Source organism: Papaver somniferum, chromosome 3 (genome assembly GCF_003573695.1).
Source record: "Papaver somniferum cultivar HN1 chromosome 3, ASM357369v1, whole genome shotgun sequence".
In the NCBI taxonomy this organism is placed as follows: Eukaryota; Viridiplantae; Streptophyta; class Magnoliopsida; order Ranunculales; family Papaveraceae; genus Papaver; species Papaver somniferum.
The window spans coordinates 46,951,065-46,958,885 of NC_039360.1; the positions used below are offsets into that span (position 1 = coordinate 46,951,065).

Here is a 7,821-nt window from a genome sequence, read left to right on the forward strand (position 1 = left end):
TCATGACAATGTTCCACGCTTATAAAGATAAGATGTTGACAAGTATAAGAAAGCAACCAGCTCTACTAGACTGAGTCCAGCTAAAAGCCAATAGAAGTAGTCAAGATGAGCTCGATTGAGGTTATTCGAGAACCAACTGTAGTGACTACTTGATCCCCCAGTTATGTGCTCAATTATTGATATCAGAGATCCACTAAGGAAGCTCCCTACACCTAGGACGCTTAAGTAAAGAGAGATCCCTATACTCCTCAAACTATCTGGAACCTGGTCATAGAAGAATTCTTGCAAGCCAACAGTAGCGAAGACATCTGCAAGTCCAATCAAAAGATATTGAGGAGATAACCACCACACACATAGGAATCGGTACTTCCGGGCGGTCTATCAAACCATAATTTAGTGCAACAAGAAGCCGTCTCTTTTCAATCACAGCTGCTATAACCATGGATAATGTGGATAGGAACATCATATAGAGGGATGAAGATAAAAATAGACACGTTTATAAGAATTTGTAGTGCAGCAGCAGGTATCTGAAAGCTGGTACCAATTGATCTATCCATTGTGTTTCCTTGCTTAACAAAGAAAGTAGTGGATTGAGCAAAAACTACTGCGTATATTAAACATGATATCCATATTGGAACCAAGCGCAGTGTCATCTTTTCGTCTTCTACTTGAGCAATGCTACATTGTCTTGCATTTTTCGTTGAGTTTATTGGATTGATCAAAGCCTTGTCCAAAAACCTGAACATGTGTCAAAGAACCGAGTCACAGAGATTACACAACAAAGAAAACATACCTGAAGAGGCACTAAGAAAAGGCTAAGTGCATTGCAGGTTGAGAATATTAACTAGGATCTTGTTTATGTTATGTATGATGCCAAATAGCTTAATACCATCTTACCTGAATTGATGAACACCAAAACGTATACCGCGGGACTTTGAGACGACTGTTGGGTGCAATAATCAAAAACAAAGAAAAATCAAATAAGCAAAAGTTATTGATACTTAGCTCCTTTATAATGGAAGTGATTGCTTTGACGAAACGAACAAGCTCCCCGTATCTCCGCAACAGCAACAAGGCAAAACTTTGGAAAATAGAGTGAGTCACGTGTTCAACACGCTGTCCTTAAGACATTAGCGCCCGGCTACACTCAAGAGTGATGCTATAGCCCTCACAGGACGGATATCTCCAGGATAAAACACCCTAATACACCTACTACTAGCATATGTAGTAGATGCTCAACTTGAGCTTGGCAACTCCGAAAAAACCGTTAAGGAAAATCGCGAATGCTTAAAAACCGCTATAAAATATTTTCCCTTAGGGGTCCCTCTAAAATATAGAGCAACCCCTTTCCCATAGATTTTACAAAAGTAGTGAATTTCTTTATATAATTGACAAATACAACTTAAGAAGAAAAACTCCCCGATGTGGGACTAAAAGGTTATATAGTTTCTTAAAACTACTAAAAATTGGAAACTCCACGATGTGGGACTAAAAAGTTTCATTCACAAAAAAAACAATAAATTATAATTTTTTATTAAAACTTTAAAAAATTATTTTTTTTATTAATCGTTTTCCAACAATCCCCCACATGAATGAAAACTCAATAAAACATGAAAACACAGATAGATCTTGGTAAATAAACATCCCAACCTCACGATCCAAACAGACTGATCGTGCAAGTGTTGAAATCATACTAGTCATTTCTACGTCCTCTCCCTCACACAAAAGTGTGTTGACCCCAGGGTCATACTATGGATTGCATAAATCATAGTATTGAGAGCTTTCATCTTTAATTCTCACATGGTGAGACTATAGGTATCTTTCACCAAAGTGAAAAAGCATGAACTAGTGAACCCTTAGTGACCTTTAGGTCCTAAGTTCCAGTAATACCAAAACCATCAAAATGAAAATCACATAAAAAACGCAGGAAATACCATTTTAGGCAGAGGTGTCCATGAGGTCTTGAACCTTTGCTTAGTGAGATATTACCAGAATTACTTGCTAGAGACAGTGAACTATGTCTTGAACTGCTAGCATTTGATGTAATTCGTGATAACAACCACGGGTGATATCTCCAAGATTGCTGCCAAGCTCGTGCCGTTTTGTCCGTTTTGGCCCTGGACGTATCCTGTTTCTCAGAATGCTCTAGAGAATCAGCTCATATTCTCACAGGAAGCGACCCACTTCCTCATTCAGATAGGTGAGTTTCCATAAAGAGTGTTACTGCTACACCCCACTTCAATCTTAAATTGAAACTATAGAACTCATTAAGACTTATTAAAAAGTCATCCTCCACATGCAGTCACACTATCACGTCTACACCATAGGGAAGGGACAGAGAATGAAAATCTCTGATAGTGTTTACCTTTACCCACCACAAATTAGTTGTCTCATTCGAAACCTTGATCATGGGATCTCCAGTCAGCAAGGTTGAGTATCCTTCATGGCAAGTTTAATATATGAGCTTAAGCCCCAACCCCCTCGATGCATTTTTAACTATCTCTTTGTACAAACCTTTCGTCAAAGATTGCGCGATATTCTCCTTGGACTTTATCCAATCAATGGAAATAACGCCGATTGAGATTAGTTATTTCTTAGCTTTAACTATTATAGCTTGGCTAACACAATGTATAGATATAGCTGGCACAGGCCTATGCCAAAGAGGAATGTCTTCTAAAAAGCATCTTAGGCACTCGGCCCCCTCTCATGCTTTATCTAACGCAATACTCTCAGATTCCATAATGAATTGAGCGATATGTTTGTTTGGAAATCTTCCAACAACAAACCCACATGTTAGAGTGAAACCATATCCACTCGTAGACTTAGACTCCTCTGAGTCAACTATCCAGTTTGCATCATAAAGTCCCAAGGACAACAAGATACCTTTCATAAATCAAAAGAGTATTTTAGGTACCATAATACTCTACTCAGTGCATCTGAATTCTCTTGCTCTGGACTACAATTATATCCACTTAACTTACTCACAATATAGGCAATGTCTGGACTCTTACAGTTCATTAAATTCATCAGACATCCTATAACTTTTGAGTATTCAAGTTAAGATACTCCACTACCCTTATTTTTCTTGAGACTACAAGAATAATCGTACGAAGTACAAGCAGGTTTACAATCAGACTGATTGTATCTCTTAAGCACAACTCAACATAATGAGAACGACTAAGACTTATAAATGTTTGATTATCTTCTAATCCTCATCCCTAAGATTACATCAAAAGGGCCCAAGTCTTTCAAGTCAATGTTCTCATTCAGTGCATGTTTTTAGTGGAATTGATCACATCTATGTTTGTATCAAGCATATCATCAACATACAAGCATACAATTACACAGACATCCTTAACAAGTTACTTGTAGACATACTTGTCAGATTCATTAATTTAAATCCACTATCCATTATCACATGATTAAATTTTCCATGTCACTGTTTACGTGCTTATTTGAAAACCATACAAAGATTTTTCAAATTACAAACTTTGTATTCACAACCTTTCACTACAAAGTCTTCAGGTTGATCTATGTAAATTTCTTTACCTAATTCACGGTTTTAGAAAAAGCTGTCTTAACATCCATCTGATGTATCTCTACGTTCTTTATGGCAGCAATAACAATTAGTATCTCAACGGAAGTAATTTCCGTCACAATTGAATTAGAATCAAGGAAATCTACACCTTCTTTTAGTTTATAGCCTTTAGCTACCAACTTAGCTTAATATTTTTCCACAGTTTCATCTACCTATCGTTTCCTCTTAAAGACTCATTTATCATCCCATGGTCTTACAACCTGGAGGTAAACTAGCAAGCTCCCAAGTCTGGTTCCAACGGACTGAGTCCATTTCACTAAATGAAGCTTCTTACCAGAATGGGGTTTCAGTAGATATTAAGGCTTCTTTACAAGTCTGTGGCTCAGACTAAGCTAGGCATGTTATGAAGTCGGTTTCATAAGAAGTCTCAAGTCTAATTATTTTACTTCTCTTAGGCTCAACATCAACTTCATCTTCCTTTAAAATAAGTTCTGACTATTTGAAGATAAATCTAGGGGATCAACAACACATCTCTAATGAGGTACAGGTTTAGAATAAACATGTTCAAAGAACTCAGCATCCCTAGATTCCGTAATAATATTCACACCAATGTCAGAAAAAATCAGAACACACAACCAAAAATCTATTTGTAGAAGTATACTCAATATACCCTATACGAAAACACAATCAACATTTTTGGTTTCAATCTAGTTCTTTTAGGAAGAGGAATTACAATCTTAGTCAAACGCCCCCACACTTTGACACATTCATAAGAAGGTCATCTACCGTTCCATAAACCATATGGAGTTTCATCTGATTCTTAAAAGGGTACTTTATTCAGGATATACTAGTTAAGAGGACTGCCTCCCCCCACAAGGCCGCAGGTAATCCTGAACTAATCAACATGGAAATTATCATCTCCTTAAGGATACGGTTGTTATGTTCAAGGCTTCTAATTGGTTTCCAACTTCAAGTTTATACATCTTAAGGCTTCTAAGGCGTCATCCTTATCCTAAGCAAGTATACAAGATAGTACCTCGTACAATCATCTACGGAAGTTATAACCATCTTTTACCACAGTGGTTTTGGGTTGAACTCATGTCAACTAGGCCTAACTGAATTAATTCTAAAGGCTTAGAATTACTCTGAACATTTGTGCTAAAAGATTTTATAGCATATTTTGATTCTTCACAGATTTCACTTTTGTGTTCAAAATCCAAACTAAATTTGGGTACGAAGCCTATGCTAGCCAGTTAAGCATTGACTTATAAGTTTACGGTTCCAAGTCTACCACGTAAAACAATCAATCACACAAAGATATCACAAGAATCAACTACGTTCACATCATCAGTTTTTCCGTTAAGCTTATATAGACCCAAAGTCCTATAACTCTTGCTTAAAAAATCACTGCCTAGTTACAACAAGTTTTCCAGATTCAATTAAGATCTTAAATATTTTTCCATCTACAACAGAACAAGATACAAGATTTTCGCATATGCTCGGAACATGAAAACTTCATTCAATGTGAGAATATTACAGATATGAGCTTCTGCTCGACCTTTTCCTTTTATGCAACCTCTATTGCATATGAGTTACTCAATAAGAGTTTCTCGACATCCCCTATCCTATGATAGGAGGTGAACAGGTCTCTGTTTCAACAAACATTCTTGGTGGCTCCAGAGTCCACCTACTGATCTCTCACATTGGTTATTAAAATAACTTCCGACATCATGCAACCAAACTCGTTCTAGTTTGTTTCAACTAAATTAGCATTAACTTTCTACTTATTAAGGTTTTTATGTTGTCTACAATTTACTGCCGCGTGGCCAAAAATTTTACAAACATAACACTCACCCTTAACTAAAGTAATTCCGGATTCAGGTTTACGAAATATACCTTTATCATGAAGACCATGCTTAGAGTTGCGTTCGATGTTCTCACCTTTGCCATCTTTGGAAGATTTGTTTCCAACCACATGCGGCTATTAGCCATGTCCCTCGGAGATGACACTCCTTTATACACAAATCACAATTCCAAATCAGAAAGTAAAATATGAGTTTTGAAGATAACATCTATATATACAAACTTCGTTTGAATAAGCGTTTCAAAAAACTCATGGTTACCCCACAAAAATTAATTTAGTTAACAACAATTTTCTACTCGTCAGAATTTTTCAGAAACGTTTTTCTGTTTTGTAAAATATCAAAAAAATACTTTTACAACTCTAAAAATTCTGAAATTTTACGCGGGTAACTATCAGAATGTCTACTACGTTGTATCAAAAGGGTTCATCGAAATTCCTTCTAGATTAAAAGATAAAATTGAAACTCTACATCTGACCAGAAATTCGTTTTTGTTTTTCACTCCACAATTAACATCCATGATTCACAAACCAATCAATCGTTTTCGATTATTACAAATGTTAATGTCTTAAGATTGTTGGGTGCAATAATCAAAAACAAAGAAAAATCAAATAAGCAAAAGTTATTGATACTTAGCTCCTTTATAATGGAAGTGATTGCTTTGACGAAACGAACAAGCTCCCCGTATCTCCGCAACAGCAACAAGGCAAAACTTTGGAAAATAGAGTGAGTCACGTGTTCAACACGCTGTCCTTAAGACATTAGCGCCCGGCTACACTCAAGAGTGATGCTATAACCCTCACAGGACGGATATCTTCAGGATAAAACACCCTAATACACCTACTACTAGCATATGTAGTAGATGCTCAACTTGAGCTTGGCAACTCCGAAAAAACCGTTAAGGAAAATCGCGAATGCTTAAAAACCGCTATAAAATATTTTCCCTTAGGGGTCCCTCTAAAATATAGAGAAACCCCTTTCCCATAGATTTTACAAAAGTAGTGAATTTCTTTATATAATTGACAAATACAACTTAAGAAGAAAAACTCCCCGATGTGGGACTAAAAGGTTTATATAGTTTCTTAAAACTACTAAAAATTGGAAACTCCACGATGTGGGACTAAAAAGTTTCATTCACAAAATAAAACAATAAATTATAATTTTTTATTAAAACTTTTAAAAATATTTTTTTTATTAATCGTTTTCCAACAACGACTTCTCCATCTTTGGATTCATCGCTTTGTTTCCGATTTTTTGCAGCTGCAACAAAAACTTGCGTTATTCTTAGTATCGGGTTTTCATTTTCCCTTTTTACACTATACCGGTAAGTTTGTGTGCCTAGCAAGAACACAATTAGTGCCACTGCCAAAGACAGTGTTGAAATTCCGAATCCAAGACTCCAGCTCACATTATCTTGAATGTAAGTTAAGAACAGCCGAGAAATACTACTACCAAGACATATCCCAAAATACCACCAATTGAAAAAATGAGCTCTTAGATTTACATTCCTCTGGATTTCTTGCATCAAATTGATCAGCCCCGAATGCTTGTACACATGGTTTAAATCCAGCTCTTCCAAAAGCTACCAGATACAAAGAACAGAAGAAAAAATGACTTGAAAAGACGGAAACGTGCATAAGATGCTATTGCTGTCAAGTAGGCAGTCGCGCGGGCCTATAAGAGAAGGGAGCACAACTGATAAGGTTGGCAATCCGAGTCCCTGGAGAAATCACCATTTTGTATTGTCAGCAATTGTCCAAATGATTCACTTTATGATTTCACAGAAACACCTTTTGGCCTGAGGCTAAGGAGGCGGCACAATGTGGCGTATCGGAATCCGGTATCCCAGTGGTTATGAGTTTGTTTATTTTTTTCAATTCAAACACTCAAACATGATAGAGAAATGAACTAAATGGTAGGGACTCACTTACCAGAACATAGATGAGAGTGGAGATGATGATGGTACGAAATCTTCCAAGAAAAGAATCAGCAACAACAGCACCAAAAACAGGAAGCATCCATATAAATCCGACCCAAGTATTGACATTTGCAGCTGCTGCAACTGTAGATTGGCCAAGAGGGCCAGTCAGATAAGTAATAAGGTTTGCAGATATTCCATAGTAAGCCATACATTCTGCAATGTCAACTATAATTATCAAACCAGCTGGTCCATCCACCATATTTTGACTTATTATTTACAAAAACTATTTTATCTCCTTTGTAATCCACCATATAATCTTCTGTATCATCATGGTCATCCTCAATTTCTTCTCTGTTATTCAGCAAAGGTACTTCATACTGATAATGATCATCTCTAGCACTTGGGGTCGTCATCTTTTTCTGAATTTCAATATGTTAGCTCTATGAAATTCTAAGGTCTTTGAGTTGGGAGTAATTAATGTAAGAAAAGTTCCGGTATGA

The 7,821-nt window shown here is 36.5% G+C and overlaps 1 pseudogene; it reads right to left on the reverse strand.

The window, feature by feature from the left end:
* Positions 1–7,821, reverse strand: LOC113359401 (annotated as a pseudogene).